Genomic DNA, 24,569 nt, shown 5'->3' with positions numbered 1-24,569 from the left:
ACCTAAGTTCCCCTGACGTCCTGTTTCTGGTATCTAAATGGTTATTCGGCACACAGCTTTTAATGTTCTGACTTGGTTACGTGGCTGTCAGCTGAGCTATGCCGTGGGTGTTTAGTCATTTGACAATAGGGAGTTTCATGGTATTTAAGTGTTTCTAGTTCTTTTTTTGTTTTTTTAAGCGAAAAACAGTGACAGACCAATTTTATCACATCTTCTTTCCCCTGCAGGAAGGAACAATAAAGGAGAGATAGAATTCTATTAGTGAAAACACGTCTGCCTCTCCTGTCTCCGTCAGTAACGTTTTAGGGCTCTGCTCTGTAGGAGGGGTGCATCTTCTGCAGTGGGTGACAGCAGACTTCTCATGCGTGGAGGGTGTTGGATATCAGATCACAATGAGTCTACTTTATCTATTAGTTTCCTGCGTGCAAACTTCCCATGTAGCGTGTTTTTAATCTATTCATTTGTTTTTTATTTTGGTTTTTTTAAAATTGTTTTTCCTTTCTCAAATCTAGTCATTGATGGATTGAGAGATGTGAGGTGCCCACTCTGGTTTGTCAACTATTGGCACTGTCGTCTTATAAATGTGGACCTGGAATTCAACCCGCAGGAAGAGATATTTTGGTAATGAATTCTAAGTCTCACTTTTCATCAGCAATCTCAAAGCATTCCTCAGCTAAGCCCTCTCACCCTCACCACACTCCAACTGTTACCCTAGGCTCTCTGTGCTATCCAGCGAATCCCTCTCTAGCCCATGTGTGCTCTGGGCTCCCAGACAGCACTCCCTGAGCCCAGGCCCCATTCTTCTAGTTTTTGGCTTTGTCTTGGCTTCTTCCCCTCCTGCCCATTTCCCACTCAGACATTCTGATGAAAGCCTCCCTCTCCCTGAAAGCTCCCAATGGATTCTGGTTGCTTATTGCAGAACTTCACAGCCTGTGTCTTAAGACACACAATGAAGCTAGACATGGTGGCACCCTCCTTTAATCCCAGCACTCGAGAAACAGGGGCAGGTGGATATTAGTGAGTCTGAGGCCAGCTTGGTCTACAAAGCAAGTTCCAAGACAGCCAGGGCTGCTACACAGAGAAACCATGTCTTGAAAAATAAAGAAAGAAAGAAAAATAAGACCCATGATAAAGAGTACAGACATTGGTTATCACAGACTTGAGGACAGTGAGCTCAAGCTTCAGCCTTGCCCGCTGTCCTAGTGTGCTATGTATAGGTCATCTACGCTCTGTTTGAAAAAAAGAATAACAAGAAGCTCTGAGTACATCTAGCTAAAAAGGCCCTTCTACCCCAGCAGCCTCTCATACAACTTGCCACCCTACGGGCCTCTTGCCCAGCTACTTAAGTCTCTTGCTTTTTCAGCAGAATCCGCAGTTTTGCAATATTATGGCATTGAACTGGTCCGGATGAGAACTTCATTCTTTCCCAGTGTGGTGAATGTCTACTTAGTCTTCGAGACTCTGCTCAGCGGTCTCCTGTTTAAAACTCTCCCTTATTTCTCACCGACGGGATGAGTCACCCTTGTTGCTGCTCCATCACCAGCTGGCAGGGGAACATATGAAAGTTGCTAGAACTCTGAGTCTTAATTTCCTCGTTTGAAAAATGGAGATAATAATACCTGCCTTGCAGGGTTAGCATAAAGATTCAATAAGATAATGTATGGAAACCACTGAACACAGAGTTTTGGCGTTTAGTAAGCACTTGGTACTTATTTGTTGAATAATAAATGGATGTTGTGATCAACTACCCAGCTTTGCCAGTGTGTTTCTCTGTGCACTGGTTGGGAGCTTCCCCTTTGAAGATGTTCCTCTGCATCCTAACACAATAGACAACTCTTCTAGGATACTAGCTCCATGTAGGAAGGGACCACCAGCCTGTACCCTGGTGTATCCTGCAATGGTCCTATAGAAGGCCTTCCCGATCTTTGTTGACACTTTCCTCTTGGGGCTCTCTAGTGCGATGGTATATGTGGACTATTTTGACATCGTAAGCATTGTACAGACATCCTGTGGGCCTGTGACTTCCCCTTCCCCTCACAGGTGCAGTCTCAAAGCTGGTGCCTAGGTGGCCTGCCTGTGCGTGAACCTGCCTGCGTACTCCTGCTCCCTGACATAACCCTCAGGTTCTAGGAAGTGTGAGAACCATGTAGGATGCTACAGTTTTACTTGTTGGGCAGAAGTAACTGAGGCTGGCTTTCTAGTTGGCTTCAATGTCTTCGGAAGTAGGTATCTTAACAGGATTCTTACATAGATTGTATTTCTGATACAGGCTTGGTTTTGGATATTTTTGAACACTGAGTCCAGTCACCCAAGTTCTTTATAGCAGGATGTGAGCATTCTCATCAAGGAAGTCACCTAGAGAAGGACAGGCAGGGGACTTTTGAGTGGGCTTTGCCATGTGAAACTAGAGTCCCTAAGGGATCAGTTGGTCCGATATGTTTGATCCAGTTTATAAGTGAGGAAATTAAGGTCTAGAGAGAATAATAGATGTTTTTAAAAGTCATTTCACTTTATTTGTTTGTTTCTTTGGGGGGTGGGGAAGCACCTGTGCACATGCACAGATGCCAGAGTGCACTGGGTGTCTTACTTCATCAGTCTTCCCTTGAGATAGGGTCTCTTGCACTCTCTGGAGCTTGGCTGACAGTCACCAAGTCCCAGTGATCGTCCTGTGTCTGCCTCCCTTCTGACAGTGCTGGGGTTACAGGCATGTGTGTGGTTATAAGTTTACGTGGGTTAGGGATCTGAACTCAGATCTTCATGCTTGGACAGAAAGCACTCTTAGCCACTGAACCGTCTCACCAGCATCAGCTCCTCAGGCAGGAATTTTTCCAAGGCCATCAGCCTCTGGGTTCCCCCCACATCTTGCTGACCTGTGAGATCTAGATCAGAATGCCTTCCAGCAGAGGAAGCAGAGATAACTGCAAAGATATCAGCCCGGTGGACTGAGCCGCAAAGGCTGTGCTCAGTAGCTCGGGCCTGAGACCAGATCTTAAGAGTGAATACTGTCTGAACATAAAGCAGTGTGGCCTCAGCAAAACACAAAAGGCTCAAGGCCAAGTTGGTGGGGTGTGAGCCTGTGCGCGTGGACAGGAGGGCTCGCTCACTTTCGTTCTATTGACGGTCAGACTGTGTTTGCTTTCTGTTTTGTCTCACTAGGGGGATATTCAGCTGAAGGAATAGAATTAGCAGGAAGCTTTTAGAAATTTAAAGCAGGCAGTGGAATGGATTGCAGCGGGGTGAAAAGAGAAACAGAGAGCAGCCGCCTAAGCTGCTGCAGTGGTCAGGGACCTGGGCACTGCAGTGACCGTGGGAAGAAAGGGAAGGGGACCGGTCACGGGTGAAGGATTAGGGAGGAAGAGTCTACAGGAAGTCCTTAACGAGGAAGTGGTAGTGATTAGTCAGGTGCCAAGGTGATTAAGTGAAACTCAGCTAGGTAAACAAGGCTGCCACACTCATCCCTTAAAATGCTAAAAAGGCCCCAAAGACAAGGAAAATCTTATTTAAATAAACAGCTTCGCTTGAATAAGAGGGATTTCTCACCCGGGATAGAGAACTGAGCTAATTAAGGAAAATGACTCACTGGCCTTCAGCTTATTATTTCAGAAAGCTCCAAATAGGCACGCTCTCACACTGAGATGTTTACTTAGATCTTAAGAACCACATAGAGGCATAGAGTCCCTCCAAGCGCCTGAGTCTACCTGTCCTCTTGCCCCATCCACAGCTTCTCAGGCCAGGTATCTAAAGGGAAGCAGACCTTCCCTGAAGTTCAAGGCCTAGGTTTTATGGTCCTGGGGTTTCCGGAACTCCCTGCTGTTTGCTTTTCACTCTTCTGAATGGACCCTCACCTCAATCAACTTATCCGGACTGAACTTGGACCTTCCTCCCTTTTTGGATTCCTAACCCCTGGGTTTAAACAGCTCCTGGAACCTCCAGCTCAATCAAAAAATCAAGCTCCAGATCTGGGTGGCCCCCTGACTGGTACGCTCATTCAGAACTTCCGTGCTGTTGAATGAATGAATAGTGAATGAAGTCGGAGGGAGGGGGAAAACAAGGTAGGAGGGTAGAGAAATCAAAGGAACAATTTTATTTCAGTAAATGAATTTAACCTAGGTGACACCCCCAAAAAATAATAGATTGAGTTGGTTTATTTCTGGAAAAGGCGCACCACCTACATACATATCAACTCTATGAGTCACTTTCATAAAGTAGATAAAGATGATTTTTAGTAGGAAAAAAGATTGAGCAGATAGCATTATTGAACTGCATGATCCTTCCCGTGGTAATGGTCTGTCTCTCTTGTGAAGCAGACATGGCTGTAGCTAGACCAGGCAGGAGGGCAGCATTGAAGGCAAAGGTGCCATGAGCTATACATGCGGAAGAGCTTCTCTTGATCGGGAACTGATAAACTCTCCTCACACTGCAACTGTGGCTTAGGATTAGTTTATTCTATGGGATTGACCAGCCTTCTCCCATCCCCAGAGTATCCCGATTCACTTCAGGGCTTCTCTCAGGGCTTTCTCTACCTACCTCGTCTTCCCCTCTTCCATCTTTCTCCATTCTCTCCTCCTCACTCTCCTTTACAAACGCTGAGGCTCCTGGGGTGTGAGGAACTGGGAAGCCACAGGGTCCTGACGGAGCAGTCCCAGTCCCCGTGTCAGGGTCAGTGTGTTCTAGGAGTAGTGTGAGACCCGTGTGGTCTCCTTCTGTGTCCTTAGTTTGTTTCCGTGTGTCCCACTCAGTGTCTGAGATGAGTCCTGGTTGCTCTCTCATGTGACCTTCAGCAGCACCACCTTGAGTATAAGAGCCACTTGTCCTGACATTGATGGCATTGGCTTCTGAGACTTGGTTTGATGTGCTGCGTACAGACACCGTAGATGGTTGATGAGACTGTCCACAGATATGTCTCTCTTTTGTTGCCATGAAACCCATAAGATGAGCATTAAGGAAAAAACAGGGCAATAAGAAGCCATAAGTGGATCCCTAATTGAAGTCCATAGCTAAAAGGTTGAACACAAATGACTGAGCAGCAGTGATGTGGGCTGATGGACCTGCAGAATGGAGTCCTGTGTGGAAGAGGTGAGCGCTTTATCCCACAGAATTCCGTGGAACCTATATTCCCAAACTGAATTGACCACCTTCCTCTTCTGCCTCTACCGTCACTGCCACCTCCACCCCTAACAGATTCCTTCAACTTCTGTTCCCTGAATGTGTCCTTTTCTCCTGTGGTACTCATCTCCCAGGGTGGCAGCACTGTATCCACCAAAAACCAAAACAACTCCCCACACCCCCCCAAACTATGGTGCAGACTTGTGTGGCAACAGGCGTCGTTTCATGGGGCTGTGCATTCCTATACCTGCTCTTCGCCACAGCAGGAGGTCTTCCGGACCATTTCACTCTTGACAGTGACCTTAATATTGAACATGGTGTGTGACACAGGAAGGCATTAAATAAAGATTTGGCGGAAAACCTCTCACTTCCGAAGGATATATTGTACCTATGAATCGATCATCTCCCCTACTTCAAGGAGTCAAGCAAGCATGATAATGTTTTTACCAGTGGCTTCAAAACTGAGGGAGACTTTTATTACCACAGGATACTATACTATCAGAGTACAAACTCTTGATTGATACTCTTTGTTACTGTAATACCAATGTTAGATGCTTGTCCATGGAAACTTTGGGTTGTTTTTAAAATAAGTGTTTGTTTGTTCAGTGTGTGTGTGTGTGTGTGTGTGTGTGTGTGTGTGTGTGTGTGTGAACACTCATGCCATGTTGTCCATGTGGCGGTAAGAGGATAGCTTTCCAGAGTCAGCTGGTTCTCTCCTTCCACCTTGTGGCGCCTGGGAATTGAACCCAGGTAATCAGACTTTTCGGCAAGCACCTTTACCTATTGAGTCACCTTGCAAGCTCGACCTTGTTTTTCGAAACAAAAGTCTCTCATTGGACTGGCTCTGGCCAAGTGGATTAAGTTGGCTGCCCCCCCCCCCCCCCCCAGTCTGCCCATCTCTGCTGCCCCAGGGTAGGGGCTATCAGCATACATCACCCCTGAGTGTTTGGTTTTTGTTGGTTCTCGGGCTTGAACTCAGATCTTTATCTTGTATAACAAGCACTTGATTGACTCAAATGTCTCTTCAGCCACCTATGACAACCCTTGATCTTTTGAAAACTTCTTATTTTAATTGCGGCTGTGTGTGTACGATTTGCATGGAGGAAGCTCCAGCACCCTATAGCTGGAGGCCGGAAGACAAGCTTTGTAGAGTCTGTGCTCTCTGCCTTTCTATGGGTTCCAGAGATGAGGCTCATCAGCCGCATGGGGCAGTGTTTTACCTGCTTAGCCATCTGGCATGCCCAGTCTGTGTGCTAAGCGATGACACTGAGGTCTGATGGGAGCAGAATCTCAGTTATCCTGAGCATAGGTATCTCTGGGGTGACACCCCAATTCACCTGCTAATGATGGAAAGGTTCATCTCCCTCTCCGAGGCAGGTCTGTGATCTACACGACGGAGACTAGACTACTCAGCCTAGATACCCTCTAGCATGTGTGTTTCTCTAAGGACGTGTGCATCTGAGCTGATCATTAACCTCAAACTAGAGCAGGCACAGCCTCATCTTCAGAGACACCCTGAGCACCACACTTGCCTCCTAAGTGCAGGTGATGGATGAGCACCAACAAGGACAGAGGTTAGGTTCTGTGGGCTGATCTGAGGGAGCAGCCTCACTTTGATCCTCAGCCTCAGAACCTATGTAAAAAATACCTCTGAAGAAGCTAGGCACTGACTGCGCCTGGGTTTGATTCTTTCCTTGTATCCTGCACTGTTCTGTCTTTTTATGTTTTTTTCCAGAAGAAACAAATTACTCAAATAGAGTCCAGAGACCGTTTTCTCTTGGAACGCACACCTGCTGGTTCCAATGATGTTTGTTGTACATGAGATTGCTTGGGAACTGGGAGAAAAACTTCTCTTAGTTTTATATATATATATATATAAGAAGGCTGTGTTTTGTTCTGCCATTAGTCATCAGGTCCAATGACAATGAATAGGGCTATCTCAGGGCATGATGGAGCCTTATTTGCACCCTCCACTTAGAAAGGATGACTTGGGAAAGCACAGACCTACCCTGGAGCCCCCGGGGGTTCGATTTATGGAGGGGTGGCCCAAACCATCCAAACCCTTGCTCAGTTCTGACTCTATCTCAGACTGAGGAGAGGAAGTGGGGAGGGATGGTGCTTCCTGTGGGGCCGGATGTAGCCAGGGTTCCACTCTGACTACTCTCTGTTTCACCTGAGCCATTCAGCTGTGGTTCTGGGTTTCTAGGTATGAATAGGCCGATTCATAGCTGGTGAAGTTGACACTGGCAGTGTTGAAATCATTTGCTTGAGATTCCATGTTCGATGTGGAATTTGAACCCACATATTTCTAATTCCAAAGACTATATTCTTTCTACTAGATTGCGCAGTGGTCCTCAACCTTCCCAAGTGTAATTTTGCTATTGTTATGAATTGTAATGTAAATACCTGATATGCAGGATATCTGATATGCTATCTTTATGTAAGGGTCATTTGTTTCCCACAAAGGGGTTGTGAACCATAGATTAAGAACGCCTGAGCTAATGTCCTTAACATCATCTGTGCACCCTGACATTTTGAGCTAATGTCATTAATGAGAACACTGGTTAGTCTTCGTCAGTGTGACACAAGTTAAAGTCATCTGGGAAGAAAACCCCTGTGGCCATGCCTGTGGGAGTATTTTCTTGGTTGTTAAATTGATACAGGAGAGCCCAGCCCACTGTGGGTGGTACTACCCTTAGGGAGGAGGGCCTGGGCTGCATAAGAAAAGTTGCTGAGCTGAGGAAGAAAAGCATCAGGAAACAGTGGTCTCTCCTTTGCTTCCTTCCGTAGGTTCCTGCCTCGAGTTCCTGCCTTGACTTCTCTCTATGATGGACTGTAACATACAACTTGTAAGCCAGATGAAGGCTTTCCTCCCCTAAATTGCTTTTGGCCAATGTTTTATCACACCAGTAGAAATCTAACTAAAACAGTATAGGGGGAGGGGGTGTCAGTGGTAACAGTCAGTCCTGGGAAATGCCAAGCTGCCACATTTTCTGTGGATGCCCTTTCTCACAGGCAGGAAACTGTGGGTTCCCTGAGCACCTCTGGCTTTGCTAGAAGCCAAACATCTCAGAATTAGGGAAATGGAGAGATAATTTCTTTTCTGTGCTTGGAGAATTCCATTCGCATCCTGAGAGCTGTGGCAGGTAGCCCAGAGCTCAGAGAAAACAGGAAGTTTTTCATTTGGACATGGACGAGACACTTTCCTGTCACCAGCTACATCTTTATCTCACTTGTTCTATATTTTCATTGGAGAATCTTCTGTCTCCTTGCTTTCAAGTCTCCTGAATCAAGTTATGTCCCCTAACCCCCAGATCTTCTGCTAAATCTTTCTCCTGAGTTTGGTGCCAGGATATCCAGCTGTTTTTGCACCCTTCCCTAATGTTCCTCAGACACTTCAGCTGGACCAGTGATGTCCTCCTCATCTTTTCTTCCTAACAGTCTCCTTCTCAAGTTTCTTACTTAAGAATCTCCAGCAAGTGACTCCACCACCAAGCGACACACCCACATTGGATTCCCTGGTATCCTCTTGGACTTTTCACTTTGCTGATCCCTAAGGACCATTGTCCCAGACTCTTTGTGTCTCTCTAGTACACTTTTCTTCTCTCACTGTCTCCATTCTCAGGAGAGTTGCCAGTATCTTGTCACCTGGACAACCACTGTCCCCCACCTCCACCCATATTCATCCATGCTGCTGCCAAGCTGAGAAACTTCACTCATCTACTGTAGATCCCTTGGGTTCTGCGTGGCCTTCAGAATAAAGTTCAAACTCCACAATGGTCTTTGGGATGGCTCATAAGGACCTAGGTTTGAATACCAACTCTGTAACTTATTACAGATGTGACCTTGGCCGAGCCGTGAAACCTCTCCAATTCGGCCTCCTTAGCTTTAATGTGGCGCTCATAACACTGACATTGTAGATCTTGTGAGTATTGAATCAAATGAGAGTAGTAAAGGCAACCTATTAAACCAGCGCCTGGTGTATCATAAACAAGCTGTGATGGTAGACATCCTAAAATGGCAGCCTCCTAAAGTGTTATTGCGGCTTTTAATGCTCAGACACAGGAAGTCACATGATGTCCAGGTTTCTCCTTAATGGACTTCTCATGCACTCCAAATTAGGAAGTGTTTTTTTTCTTTTTTTCTTTCTTTCTTTTTTTTTTTTTTTTTACCAAATAGAGTATGCTATTGCTTTCCCAGTGCACAACACAGACAACTTATGGAACCAACATGGCCTAGAGCAGAGAGAGCCAAGTCCTGAAAGTCAGCAAGGTCAAGTGCACTACATCTCCCCAGGCGTCCTGTGTATAAGGGCAGTGTCCTAGCTTCGTTGTAGCTGTGATGGAATTCCCTGACCAAGGACAACGTACGGGAATTTATTTCATCTCGCCATTCCAGATGAATCTTCATCATTGTGAGGAAGTCCAGGCAGGACCTCAGCAATTCACAACACATCCACAGCCAAGGGCAGAGAGAAATAAATGCGTTCATACTGGCTCGCTGCCTCGATTTCTCCACTCTTGTGGACCCTAGGGAATGGTGCTGTCCACACTGGACTGGGTCCTCCCACATTAATTAAGTTAGTGGAGACAATCTTCCGTAGACACGTCCACAGGCCAATCCTGTGTAGACAAGGCTCCACGGAGAGTCTCTCCTCGGGGGACTCTGTTGTGTCAAGTTAACAATTAACGCTAACCATCGCAGGCAGTAGGTGATGAGAGCTGTCTGTTCTTGTCACTTTATAAAGCTGTAACTATATACATGAGGATCAGTGAGAAACAATTAGTGACAATGAGTGTGGATTTTCCACTAGCAGTGCCGAGTGGGAATAGCCCTGTCATTCTTGCTAGAATCCTGTTCAAAGTGATCTTTGAGCCACCATGGCTTCCAGGGCTTCTTATTCTGAAGTACAGTAATTTTCTGTCACCTGGTATCATAATCAATGAAAATTTTATTTTATTACTATATATTAGTTCTTATAAGTATATGTTCTTTCCATACCAGGACTGTGCACTTCATCATTATCTACAAATCTCAGCATTTTTCTTTACAAAAGGCAAAGCTAAAAATCATACCTGGAGGGGAAGGTGCTGTATGACATTTGTTGAGAGATCCCTCTTTGGCAAGGCTGATTGACTCTCTGCCTTCATATCTTGTGCCTTGTGCTTACTTGTCTATTACAGATGCTGTTTGAAGTTTTTTGTTGTTTCCTGGATGGTTCTAGGGGCAGAAAGAGAGAGAGAGAGAGAGAGAGAGAGAGAGAGAGAGAGAGAGAGAGAGAGCTCCTCTGCATCTGGACTGGAACCTCTAAGCCAGGAAACCGTAGGTGATGATGATGATGTCAGAGATGACTGTGGCCCAGAGTCCCTTTTGAGGGATGACTGCTGGGATCTGGGCTAAAAATGGGCAAGTTCAGGCAAGAAGCAGACAAGGACAACTGTCAGAGATGTTGACCCCTTCCTTCCTGGAGCTCTTTCCAGGGAGGTCCTTGGTGGATGCCAAGACTTTGTTTCCCTTATGATTATGCGTGGGTGAGTCTGGAGCTAGAGAAATGGGGACTGACCTTGGGTCCCTGTACCAAGCACGCTGCCATGCAGCCTTCAGGCCCTCATTTATTCGCTGGAACCATGCTAAAAGGTAAAAGGCTGCTGAGAGAATTAAGAGAGCTGGCAGAGAAAATGCTTTAGCAGCACCATTCTTTAAAAGAGAAGCTTTATCTTAGTTTTATTTATGTGCACGTGTTTGTGTTCACATGCACGTAAGTCCCTCAGAGGCCAGAGGAGGGCAGCAGATCCCCTGGAGTTGAGTTACAGGTGGTTATGAGTCACGCAGTGTGGGCGCATGGAACCAAACGCCTGTCTGTCCTCGGCAAGAGCAGCTAGTGCTCTTAATCACAATAGTGCTCATTTCTCCTTCCTTCCTTCCTTCCTTCCTTCCTTCCTTCCTTCCTTCCTTCCTTCCTTCCTTCCTCCCTCCCTCCCTCCCTCCCTCCCTCCCTCCCTCCCTCCCTTCCTTCCTTCCTTCCTTCCTTCCTTCCTTCTTTTCTTCCTTCCTTCCTTCTTTTCTTCCTTCCTTCTTTTCTTCCTTCCTTCCTTCTTTTCTTCCTTCCTTCCTTCCTTCCTTCTTTTCTTCCTTCCTTCCTTTCTTCCTTCCTTCTTCCCTTGCACTGCAGTCCAGGAAGAGAAGATTCTATGGATTCTGCTGGGAGTCTCTGGGAACACAACTCTTCTTGGCTGGACATGTGTATTTCCAGAAACATGGCCATTCTGAGATGTAGGTTCCAATGTAAGAAGCCACCATTCTGCCTCTGGTTGAAAAGGGAAGAAGGAAGAAGCCCATCTCCATGCAGAAGCGTCTCTGGCTCCCCCTGAAGTCTGCCCTTCTAGAGAGCCTGGGTGGGCAGGACTTTGTTATGTAACTTGGATTTCTTGTTAGGATTTGCACTCCAGCTTTCATTACCAGGCTTCATAAGAAAGCAGAAGAGATCAGTGTAAAAGGTTTAAATGTATTTTTTTTTGTAAGGATAGACAAGTCCGGGGGTCTGGCATATTCTTTACTCTGTGAGTCTCAAGAACAAAGATAAATGGAAAAGAAAGATTCTATTTTTATACCTTGGAAGCACTTGCGTTAGGTCAGAAAAATAGCCAGTCAGGATGTTTAGTTCTGTCAATACAGCTTAGACCAGGCCTTTCTTTTTCTTTTTGTGCTTTAAAAAAATTAATTGGGAGCTAAGCAGGTAGGGAGAAAGGAGGTGGCAGGAGGCAGAGGAGCTTGCCTGCCTATAAAGGGACCATGAATGTGGAACTCCGAAGGCAACAGAAAAAAGCAAACAGGCTTCGAGATCAGAAAAAGCTCAGTGCAAACCTCGCCTCACTCCTTGCTTTCTGCAGGACTCTGAGCAAGGGGTGTAAGAGCTGAGCTTTTGGTTTTCCCATCTGGACAACGGGGATACTAGAAACTACCCTATGTGTTAGAACAATTCAGTGTAATCCAGTCCATGATGCTAGAAACAAGGCATCTGATACTGAATGGACACGAAATGTATGATTAGACCAACACCTGGAACACACATGGAAAACGCTCAAAGGGAAAACAACGCCGCTGCCCAAGAGCAAAGCTCAAGTGGAACCCAGAAGGCAGACACTGAGCCTGCCCACCTTACCAGTTATACTGAGATTTGTTCAGACTGATGATGCAAAGATGAGCCAGGATAGAATAAAAAGTACTTTGTTCTTATTAAATATATTCCTATTTCTAAGCCAAGAGGTTTGAGTTAACTTAAATCACTATACGGATAAAATGAGAAACGAACTTTTTAAAGACGCCCACAAAGTCTGGGAAAGTTTGCACTAATGACTCAAGCTAATGTGCTTATGGAGTTAATGGGCTGAGGTTGGAGGTCCATGGCAAACAAGCCCAGGGCGAGAGGAAGAGGTTAAAGGGCACTGCTCTCAGGAGAGAACCTTCTGTTGCACTCACAAAGGAATCCATCCCAAACCGCTGAGGAGTCAACGGTACTGACCCACCGCCTGCCATCGAGGGAAGCACGATGAAGGATGGCTTCCACGGCTGCTCTTTGACACTACCGAAGTGTCATTTGGCCTACACCTATTGAGAGTCCATGGAGAAACACGAAAGGTATAGCTATCATGGTGGGATACTTGTTTTGATATCGAAAGATGTGGTCTTCCTGGATCTGGCTCATTTCGCTTAATCCAGTGAACCCAAGCACCATGCATTTCTCTGCCGATGTCAGGATTTTATTCTTTACAATCAAATACAATTCCACTGTAGCCCATTTCCTTTATTTACTCATCTGTTGACAGATATCTAGGCCGGCCTCACAACTTAATTATTGTGAAAGTCCAGCAATAAACGTGGTATGTTAACTTGAAAAGCCATATAAAAAAATTTTGACCTTGGACTCCACTTCAACTGCTCTCTGATGGCGTGAAGTTTTGACTCCGCATGCTCACGCTGGGTTTTCTCCTTCCTGTCCCATGGCTGGAATCATGTTGTGTGCAAAACGACATATCCATCCAGCTCGGGGCTGGTGCTGAGGAGGCCACTCACAAGTGGAATCAGACTCATTCTCCTTCCATTAACAGAGTGTAACTTCATGTGGATTTTCTAGGAGAATATATGCCAATAAGCTAATTCAGTTTTTTTCAGACCATCTGGTGTTTAGTTTCGTATTTATTAATCCTTGGAAGGCCCCAGGGAGGTAGTTCTGGAACATAGATGTGAACGTGCCTTTCTGTGTCTTTTAACTATGTACAAAATGAAGCAAGGGTCCTTGGCTGGTCGAGTTGTTTGGATGAGAAATGTCCTCTATAGGCTCATGTATTTAAACCTTTGGTCTCCAGGAAATGACTGTTTGGGGTGGTTACAAACTCTGTAGGAGGTAGACTCTTGTTGGAAGAAATATATCATTGGGGATGGGCTCCAAGAGTTTATAGACTTGTTCCGCTTCCTGTTCCCTTTCTTATTCCTGAATGTGGATGAAAATGATCAGCCAACTTCCGATTCCTGCTGCCATGTTTTCCCTGGCTGTAGACATGCCTTCCCACCACAATGGACTCTACACGCTGAGACTGTGAGTCAAAGGCAACCCTGTGTTTAAGTGGCTTTTGCCAGTTTATCTTAGCAAAGCAGAAAGTAACTTGCACAGCTGGGCTCTCGCAGATTCTCTGCCATCTTCACCCACTTCTACCCAACCAGCCCTCTGTGTTCTTGGCATCTTAAGCCATCGGCTGTCTCTGTACACACAGTGGGTTTGCATAGGCTTTTCCCTCTGCTTGGAGCATCCTTTTCTGTATCTTCATGACCAGCTTGGTACTCAAAACTCATTCCTTCTTCAAGAAGCACCTTGCCTGTTAGCGATCTCTGACTACCCAGAGTTAGTCCCGCCCTCCCTGGATATTGTAGGTAACTCTTCTTTACAACACACTCCCTTGCTTTCTCTTGCTTCCAAGGCAGAGTTGATACCTGGCTGCCTGACATTTTCCTTTCGTGCCTCACTTGGCATTAGCTGGGGTCACCACTGCATCTGATAACTTCTGTACTGAGGTCCTTGACATCCTAACCCCTGTACTAACTCTGTGGTACTTAGTCCTGCTGTACCTTGAGTCCCTTGACATCCAGGGACACAGGGGCATTGTCTGTTTTACCTTGTCATGCCTAGTGGGGAAATAAGATCTTATTAAAGAATGAATTAGCGTGTTGGGTGAAGAAATAACTGAAAAACTCTGAATTTAGCATTTCACAGCCTTCATATAAAGGGTAGGCTGCTCTTAACCACCGAGGCATCTCTCCAGCCTCTTGACTACTTAAAAAAAATCAAACTAAAATTCACATAAAAACATTAATCACTTTAAAGTGAACTATTCCATAGCACATGTTACGTTTTCCTGTTATCCAAATCCCTTCCTCTATCTGCTTCTACTTTGACGTTCCTTTAATGGACCCTGGAAATAAACAATTGTTTTGTGTCCAGAATTCACATTAATTTTTTTTTAAAAAATAAAAGTGTCATTGAACACTAGACCAGATTGGAAGCCAAGAGGAAGAGCTTGGGAGGCCATGCAGTGATAGTATGATCCAGAGCGTGTATATATATATATATATATATATATATATATATATATATATATATATCAAGGTGAAAGTTAAGCATGAGACTAAGATGGAATTCAAAAAGAAGACAGAAACGGCTGGGGCCAAGGATATAGTACAAGAAAACAGTTATTTCCTAAGGGAAGAAATGGGGAAGGAAGGGAGTCACATCAGGGCTGCATCTAAGAGAAGAATCCAGGGAGTCAGGCCAAGGGGCCCAGCTTTCTTAGGATGCTTCTGCTGAAGATAAAAGCATGCTTGGAACTCCTGGGTTTGCATAGTTGCGGCCACCCTGCAAGCAGATTCCCCGCCATGCACACAGGCCTCCCAGGCCAGGCTCCATGCACACAGGCCTCCCAGGCCAGGCTCCATGCACGCAGGCCTCCCAGGCCAGGCTCCATGCACGCAGGCCTCCCAGGCCAGGCTCCATGCACGCAGGCCTCCCAGGCCAGGCTCCATGCACGCAGGCCTCCCAGGCCAGGCTCCATGCACGCAGGCCTCCCAGGCCAGGCTCTGTAGAACGCAATGCTCTGTGTTTACTCAAGAACTAGTAGTTTCCAGAATTTACAGAAACATTTAACTCAAAAGTCACACTTCTATAATGGAACTCAGACACTAATACTGCAGTATTCAAAATAGAAGCGAAGTGTCTCTTTTCTCCTCTCCCCTGCCTCCAATCCTGCTTTCCAAGGGTAGGCAGTCTGTCTAATTGTTGTATGTCTTGCCATTTATTTTGAGCACACATTTGAACGCACACACTCACATGGTGGTTTCTAGAAAATCATATGTAAAAATGTTAATTTCACCTACAATTTGTTAGGTCTTGTTTTTTACCCCCTCTCAGCAATACATCATGGCATCTTTTGCATCCTTCGCTTTTCTCCTGGCTATCTCTCAGACAGAGGAAAGCCCATGAAAATATTACACAGTGGATTGACTAGTAAGAAATCTTCCCATGTGTAGAGAGAGCTCTGTTCTTCTATCCTTTTCAGTCTGTCTGCCTCGGTGAACCAGAAATTAAAGATTTATGTTACTAATTATTATTTTTTAAATAAAATTTTAAGGGCAAAGCTTTGCTAGGAATATTATACATGGTAATTGTGTTTACTGATCGTCTCCACTCCGGAACAGCAATTCACCGTATAAAACTCAAGTAATTAGAACAATAAGCCCAGGTTAATTAAAATACTGGGTAACATTTGGGCGAGAATAAAATCCACTTTGGAAATTTTCCAGATGCAAATTATTTTGTAGGCGCTTAATTCTCCCAGGAAGATGTGCAGGCAGACAAGGTAAGAAGCTGGGCGCTAATGAGCGCTGGTCAGCCTTGGACCATGCCCCGCACATTCCTCTTCTCCGGCTCCAACTCCAGCTTTAGAGACTTGGGCTGGGTCACCAGGAGAATGGCACTGCAGTCACCGAGACCTAATCTTGGGTCCGATTCTTGTGCTATAACCGTCCACGCCACTTGCCTTAATGGCTACAGGCCGGCTAATTAAAGCAATTAATCAAGCTCCCAAGAACTTTGGATGTTGCCTGGAGTTGTTAATTTTTTCCCTGCCCTTACCCTCCACCTACTGCAGGAGGCTTGCTCTTCTTGGGGAACTCTGTCTCCATGCCTGGCTAATGTATGGAGCACACTTTGGATAGTCCTTCCTGTTGCCACCCTGGCCTCGTGAGAGCTCTAAGAATGGACCATAAGCGTCACACCGCTGTGCCTCCAGGGTGGGGGAGCCCATCCTTCTGTCATTATTTGTGTTATGGACATGCCAACTTAGCGTCTCTCCCTGTCTGCAGGATGGGTTCTAGGACCTCTGTAGACAGCAAAATCCACAGATGCTCAAATCTCTCATGCAAATGGTCTAATGTTTGCATGTAACCTGCTCATCCATTCATGCCCTGTAAGCTTACAATACTAGAGTCGTACGAAATGCTGGGCAGTAGCTGCTGTGCTCTATTCCTCAGAGAATAATGACAGGAAAAAGTCTGTGCTGGCTCAGGACAGTGTCGGTGTTTTCCCGAGTATTTTCAATCTGTTTTTGGTTGGTTGGCTGAATCACCCATGGATGCAGATGGGTAGTTCTCTAGGTCGTTGAGCTGCATAAAGACGGTCCTACGCTTTGCACTTTGTCTACGTATAAGAGGTATCCTTAAAAGGAGGAGCAGGAGGAGGAGGAGGAGGAGGAGGAGGAGGAGGAGGAGAAGTCCCCTTATGTCATCTACCATTCCTTCCCACTCAAAGCGTTTGGGCTTAAGCAGATAATTACATCCTTAGATATTTTGGAGTGACACCTTTGGGAGGTACTGTCCTTGACACTGTGAGTGATCAGAGATGACTAAGGTTTGGCTCTTGTACACACGCTTACAGTCTACCGGGACATCACGGATATCTTTCAGACATGACTATCCTTAAGGAAGATGTCAAAGGAGATGCCACTTCTTCTCAGTCCAAGAGAATGTGATAGACATAGGATGTGTCTATTTAAGTGCTTGTAGGTAGGGAAAATAGAAGAACTCTAGATGCTTCCAGAAAATGAAACCTCAGCCCAGGCAAAGAACCCTCGCTCTATAGCAAAGACCCCATGGTCATCTTTGTGTGCAGTCTCATGTTCATCACAGACTGAGTCCTGGGGATGTGTCCTCCTCAGGGCTGTGGGTCAGGGAACTGAGCTCCGCACTGTTCTCCTTCTTTCCGTCTAAGCCCACTCCTCCGCCCTCTCCCCCCGCCATGTCTTCCTTTAACAAATCTTGTCTTTGGGAAGAGATGGAAACCTCTGGGTTTGTATATGTTACTGGATTCTGGGCCACCTGATGCCAGTTAGTCAGCCTGATCATGGAACTGATTTCACTTCCAGGGAAATTGGGAGGAGGGTTGGGTACCAAAATGAGGTCCTCTTCTGCTCCAAATTTCTTCTGACTTTTAGGAATTGATAACAGGAGATCCTGCTGCTACTTCATTCAGGCTACACACACTGCTTTTCTAGAGGCGAAGCCCCGGTTCCTTTCTTCTGTGCAGCAGGTTTTGTTTCTCATTACTTTAATTAATGGAGTAAATAAATATAGCAGGGTGCCTGGCTGCCATTCTAACTCATTTTCATTTCCTCCCTTTGCTTCAGCGCGAATTTTTGTGATCCTCCTTCGGAAGGCAAATGACCTCCAAGACTTGGGGGAGTGCAATGCAGCAGGCACGCCAGAGAGAAACACCTTGGCTTCCCACTATTTGGAATGGTGGTGAGGCCAGTGAACTGAGCAGGAGAGGAACCGCAGCATGACTTTGTAGCTTGAATGGGGGGGAAAGATGCTGATGGGGATTTCTGTTTTGTGCTGTTTTGTTTGGTGGGAGCTGACCTGCATATATATGACATAAATCCATTAAGAATAGTCTCAGGGAAAAGTCTGGAGGACACAGAAACTTGGAGAAAGCCTAAAGGAAGGATTGATACGATTGGGCAATTACAAAGTACAACCCTAGAGCTGGTGAGATGGGTTAGTGGGTAAAAAACAGCCGGATGACTGGGATTCGATTCCTGGAACCCATTCATGCTCACATGCATGCAGCTATTTGCAGAGGCCAGAGGGCATCTGATCCACTGGAGCTGGGTTTGCAGGCCATTGTGATCCACCTCACATGGAGCCTGGCAACTAAACTCAGGTCCTCTGGAAGAGCAGTCAGAACTCTTAACTGCTGACCTCTCCAGCCCCTCACTCTTTGTGGTAGTTCTCTGCGTGTGGTAGTTGTAGATCCAGTGCATGTGATCAGTACAGCTCCGAGTGTGTGGTCACTGGAGACCTAGTGTGTGATTACTACAGCCCTTAGTATGGCCACCACCATCCTTTTATTTTGCTGAGATCCAGGAAACGTGGTAGGAGCAATCACAGTCAGGAGACAGCTGGAGGCAAAGCTAGGCCAGTGCCAAATCCAGACTGACAGGACATTGCTTTGTTTTTGTTATTGTTGGTTGAAAACAGATCGCCTTACTGACTCAATCTAAGACTTGGCTGGATTCCAGGGGGGAAAAAGTGCTTTCCAGGTGGGGATCATAGCTTTCCTAGTATGCAAGAGGTCCTGGGTTGAATCTTGGTATTGAAAAAGAAGGAAGGCAGGCAAGAAGGCAGGAGGGAAGGAATTAATTTGTTTGCTCATACAGAACCCTTGAGATGATGTCTCTGTTCTCTGCATGATGAGGATCCACCTTTCTTCCAGTTCTCTTCCTGGCAAGGTTTCCCTCCTGAACTTCAAAGCTCCATCCCCTGAAATCCTTCATTGGGGATTGAAGCCAGGGCCTTCTGCATGCTAGTTGATTACTTTACCACCAAGCTACATCCTCAAATCCCTTTAACTTTATATCATATTTGTGTGTGTCTGTCTGTGTCAACACCTAGCACAAGGCAAGCACAAAATAAATACTAGTCGGACGAACACATACACATTATTTATACAGAAAACATTTTGCATTAATAAATGCACCATTCATTTCTGTTATGGAGTTACAAGAACTCAGTAGATGAAGGAGCTATTTAAATTCTTGCGCTCATTTTTACAAATATGAACCATGAAACCCAGAAAGAGAATCCACTTACTCAAGCAAGGATGTATGCCCTATATGTGCCAAAATTAAAAACTGAAAACTAAGACTTGGTAAAAACACAAACCAAACCCTACTTACTGCTCCTGCACCATAGTTTAAAATATTTATCATTTAACTATATATATATTCTTATAGGAGTCCTTTGGGCACACACAAACAGAATTAATATATTTCTCAGTGTGTTTTCTATTGTTGTAACAAAATACCTGGGGCTGGGTAATTTATAAAGCAAATAGGTTTGTTTGGGCTTGCATTCTGTTCTGGAAGTCCAAGAGCAAAGAGCTACTTTTGCTTAGTTTCTGGTGGGGGTTTCATGCTGCTTCATCTGGAAGAAAGGGGAAGTCGGATGTGTTTGTCCATAAGAGAGCACATATGCAGAGGGAAAAGAAGCAACTGAATCTGATGAACATGCTCCCTAATAAGCAGGTCTCCTCGGTGATTAGTCAGGTCCTATAGGCTATCAGAGTGAGAACTCATCCCTGCAGGGAAGGTATTAATCCTTCCTAATGATCAGATCACCTCTTTTAAATTTTTCCTTTATTCTGGAGCTGGAAAGATGGCTCAGGAGTTAAGAGGGCTTGCCGCTTTTACGGAGGACTCAAGTTTGGACTTGAGTCCAAGGACTGCCATTAAGGGCAGTTCACAAGTGATTGTGACTCCAGCTCCAGGGGATCTGGCACCCTCGTCTGGCTCCATGGGTACATGCACTCATGTGTGCACATGCATTTATTTAGTTTAATAACCTTTTGAAGACTCAACCACCTCCCAGCATGGCTATATTGGGAATTGCTATGGTTTTTGGTGAATGTCACTTGACAGCCCATGTGGTAAAGTCAGGTCCACAGCCTGCAGTTTTATTAGGAGTGAGTGAGACTTAGAAGAAGGTCTTCCAGTTACAGGCAGTGTGTCCTCAATAAAGACTTGCTGATTTTCATCTCTGTCTTTTTCATGCCCCACAATGAGGTAAATGAGTTTTCTCTGCTTACACATGCCCCACCACGTCCTGTTTCCCCACAGTTCTGAAGGCAAAGGCACTGGCCGCTAACAGAAAGTTCCAAAATTGTGAGCCAAAATAAACTTTTCCTTTCTGTAAGCTGATTGTCTCAACTTTTTATTACAGTAGCAGAGATCTGACCGACACAGGAACCAACTTCAGCATGAGTTGAAGATAAACCATATCTAAATCATAAAAGTGCAATGCTCCCGGCATCTTATTATTATTGCTATTTTATTTCTCCCTAAGAGGAGACCCTTTGCTTCTTCATGGAGATAAGTCTCAGAAATAGCCTGGTCTTGGGCCTCGGGGAAAGCAGGTTACACTCTATCAAATATTGGACAAAAATGAATTCTCTCATGGGGAAAAAAGATATATATGGAGATTTCTTTGTGTTTTGTTCTTCTTACTGAGTTTACAGCCCTTTTATGGGCAGTGTGACGTCAGCCTAACTAGGGCGTTCAAATGTCCTGTCCAGCTGACCAGGCACAACACAGGTCTGGATGTTCAATGACAGTGGGGACAGTGGGACAGCATGGGCCCTCAGTATACTCAAGACATCGTGACTTTTCTGCCCAATCTGGAAACTGGAAAGCATCCCCCAAGGACCCCCAGGTCTGGTTTCTCCCTCTCTGAGGCAGAACAGCAAGCCAACAGCAGTTAGAATTAGCCCTCTCCTGAGACTGTGTTGTCAAGCGCCTGTCGGGTGGAGGAGGTGGGGCTGTCTTCATTTCCATCCCCAACAGCCCAGCTCTGAACTTCAGATCTCGGAGATCAGAGTCTGTGGCAGGCTGAAAGTGGGGCAAAGGCAGCTCTGCGCGTGGGTGAGAACTACGTCTGAGTTACCCCATTTTGCCTCCCAAGTGACAGTGGAGAACGCCAGTGGGAAGTATGATCCGAATATTACCCGGATCCAGCCAAGGTGACAGACCTGTCCACCCAGCCCCATTCTGGGGCTTGTGGCAAGAGTTTTCCCTAAAGTAATGGGAGAAGGTCATTTGTGATTTGTGCCAATTTATTGCAGTGAGCCTCTATTAGGCGCCTGCTGAGTGCACAGTGTATTGAGTGATTTGACTCAAGAGAATCAGAAGTCTTGACCCTCGCTCTCAATGAACTTACCCACTCATACAATGGCCTTGCTACTTGTTTTCTGAGAGCCTGGGTCTCGGTCTATTCTGGGCATCATGGTTCTCTCCACTGCCAAGTACAGAGGGCACAACCCCTGAGACACAACACCTCCATTCACGAATCTCACTATCCCACAGACTGATTAGAGGATGAGAGGGCTGGGGAGCCGCCATGGTGAGCAGAGAAGAAGGCTAAAGCAGACTGCTCAGAGGAAGTGATTTCTTGTGTAGCTTCATGACAAGCAGAGTTAGCAAGACAATTAGATGACGCGTGAACCCTGTAATCTTGGGAGTCACAAGGACAGCTACTAGTCATAGTAGTACTATTTGATTTACTACAAAGCAGAAGTTGGACGAACGAGTCACGAGAACAAAGTTCTGGAGGATCAGAAACTCTGACTGTCTCTCAGACTTTCTACATAGATCCACCAACAACTGGAGAACTATTTAGCGAACAAGGCAACTCCTGTGTGCTGCTGCTGGGCTTGCGAATGAGTTTGACTGCTTTAGAAAAAACAGTAGCATGATCTGGAGCTCACAGTATGGCTGTCCTCTGAGAGAGCCTTCCTCCTCCCAGACTAATGCTTAGCAGACGCATCTTCCCACTGGTGTTCTCCACTGTCACCGCTGAGTTATATCCCTAGATGTCTTTGTGTTTTTTTATTTTGAATTGGGGACTCACTATGTTGTCCAGGCTAATCTTGAACTTACTCTTTAACCCCAGACAGGTCCTGAATTTGGGATCCTTTTGCCTTAATCTCTTGAGTAGCTGGGATTACCTGCCTGGACCACTAGGCCTGTAAAGGCAAACACATTTTTATTTTAGTTGAATAAAAATAATGTGTGTGTGTGTGTAGGCCAGAGGACCACTTTACATAGTCATTTCTCTTCTTCCACCTTTTCATGGGTTCCAGGGATTGAACTCCAGTCTCTAAGCTTCCACAGCAATCTTCTCGTCATCCTACCAGCCTTGAAAGAATTTATTAGTTTTATATATATTTTGCTTTGTTTTTACTTAGTTATGTTTTTGCTTACATGACTGGGTGACTAGTTCAGGCTCTGTTGCTGCAATGAAACCAAAGAGTAAGTTGGGGAGGAAAGGGTTTATTTGGCTTCCACTTCCACATCGCTGTTCATCATCAAAGGAAGTCAGGACAGGAACTCAAACAGGGCAGGAACCTGAAGGCAGGAATTGATGCAGAGGCAATGGAGGGGAGATGCTTACTGGCTTGTTCTCCATGGCTTTCTCAGCCTTTTTTCTTATAGAATTCTGGACTACCAGCCTGGGCATGGCACCACCTCACTGGGGTAGGCCCTCCTCCATCAATCATTAAGAAAGTGCCTTATGGGCCTACCTGGAGCCTGATCTTAGGGAGACATTTTCTTAAATGAGGTGCCCTCCTCTCAGATGACTGTAGCTTGTGTCAAGTTGACAAAAAACTAGCACACAAGGACAGCTTGATGCTGTGCCCTATCCCTTCCCCATCCAGCGAGCAGAATGACAGGCTGTTCCCGCAAAGCTGCAGCTCTGATTTGCTCCTAACCACATTAATTCCCGGGGCCCCACCTGCCTGCCTGCCAGGCTGTGGCAGGGACAGAGAACAGGGTAGGGCCATACATATGAAGGGGGTGATTATTGTGTCTGACCTAGTGGGAGGCAGTTGTTGTGTTCAGCCCACAAGCAAAGGGGGTCAGCTGTGCTCTGACCTAGGGGAAGGAAGGCAAGTGGTGGCCAAGTCTTCTGGAGAGATGTGGATAGGACCAGGACAGAATGCCTGATGTCTGTACTTTGTGAGGAAGTCATCCATGAAGAAATTCTCCTGTCTCATTGTTGTATATGTCCCGTGACATGTGGCTAAACCACTGAACCTATCTTCATACTCTTTTCCATAGGGAAATCATACAAAAACTATTTTGTTATACACCTTGGGGGCAAGAAAACTAGGGAGAGGAGAGGAGTGCCAAAGCCCCTCACCCCTGGGCTTTACCTACTTCCTGCCCTCCTCACAATAGCTACCAGGAAACTGGGACTAAAACCAAACTGGAAAGAGATGTGACACTGTCCCCGACAGCCCGAGAGACCAGCTTGGCTCAGAGTCACCATGCAGAGAGAAGAGAAGAGGAGAGGAGAGGAGAGGAGAGGAGAGGAGAGAAGAGAAGAGAAGAGAAGAGAAGAGGAGGGAACAGCCTGAGTGCTGACTTCAGGCTCTGTATTAGAGGCGTTTCCTCTGACCACTCTGACCATCGTTTGGCAGCCATGTATTGACTGTATTAAGGCCTGGCCATGGGAGATACCATGGCAACAAACAAACAAACAAAAAACCAACTAGGCCCTGGCTCCATGGGGCTCACAGTGCAGTGGAAGAACAGCTATTATGTAGAAGCTCACACGTCTACTTCAGGATTAAATAAAGGAGTCTGTGGTGATGGCTTAGGGGACAGACAGTAAGGATGTCTGAGAGCATGTCACCAGCTGCCCTTAACTAGTTCAGGATGCCCAGAAAGGCTCTGTAAGGGAGGGGGTGTGATTTCGAACTGGAACCTGAAGGCTGAGCAGCTACTGGGTGAAGGACATGGGAGAGGTCATTCCAGGCACAGAGGGAAGAGCACAGACTGACTCCTGGAGACTAGAAGGACACAGTGTTGAGTAGCTGGAGGCTGTGAGAGAATGAATGGAGACCAACCCAAGAGCCAGCCAGGGAGGCTGTCAGCACCCAGATCCCAGAGGGCCTTGTGAGTTCCAGGAAGAACATGGAACTTGATTGGTGGGAATCTCCAGCTGGGGACCCCATTCCAAACCCCACCCATATGTCCGGGTAGGAACTCGGCCCAACTCCAAACCCAGCCCTCTCAGAAAGTCCACCAAGGGTCACTGGGTCCTCTGCCAGAGCTACTCAAGACCACACCTAGGGGGTGTTTAAGCCCTGATCCCTAGACCCATGGTGTGATCACTCCCCCTTCATTTCCCTGAGATCACCTGGGAGTGCTTTGCTCATTAAATGTAGACTTTTAATTCGGCCTGATCTGACTTACTGCATCTGCGGATAAATCCACTACTGGGGATTCAAAAATATTTTTCATGGCTCATAAGAGCAGTGGGTAGCTCTTGGAGGACTTGGCACAGGATGATGCTATGCT

The 24,569-nt window shown here is 46.0% G+C and overlaps 1 protein-coding gene across 1 annotated transcript in view; it reads right to left on the bottom strand.

Annotated features, from left to right (window-relative positions):
- Asic2 (acid sensing ion channel subunit 2) overlaps nt 1-24,569 on the bottom strand; it is a 1,067,336-nt gene that overhangs the window by 288,021 nt on the left and 754,746 nt on the right. The window lies entirely within an intron of this gene.

The sequence above is a fragment of the Microtus pennsylvanicus genome, chromosome 11, assembly GCF_037038515.1.
Source record: "Microtus pennsylvanicus isolate mMicPen1 chromosome 11, mMicPen1.hap1, whole genome shotgun sequence".
In the NCBI taxonomy this organism is placed as follows: Eukaryota; Metazoa; Chordata; class Mammalia; order Rodentia; family Cricetidae; genus Microtus; species Microtus pennsylvanicus.
Note: the sequence above shows the minus strand (reverse complement) of the source record. Positions and strands in the feature narration are given on the sequence as shown.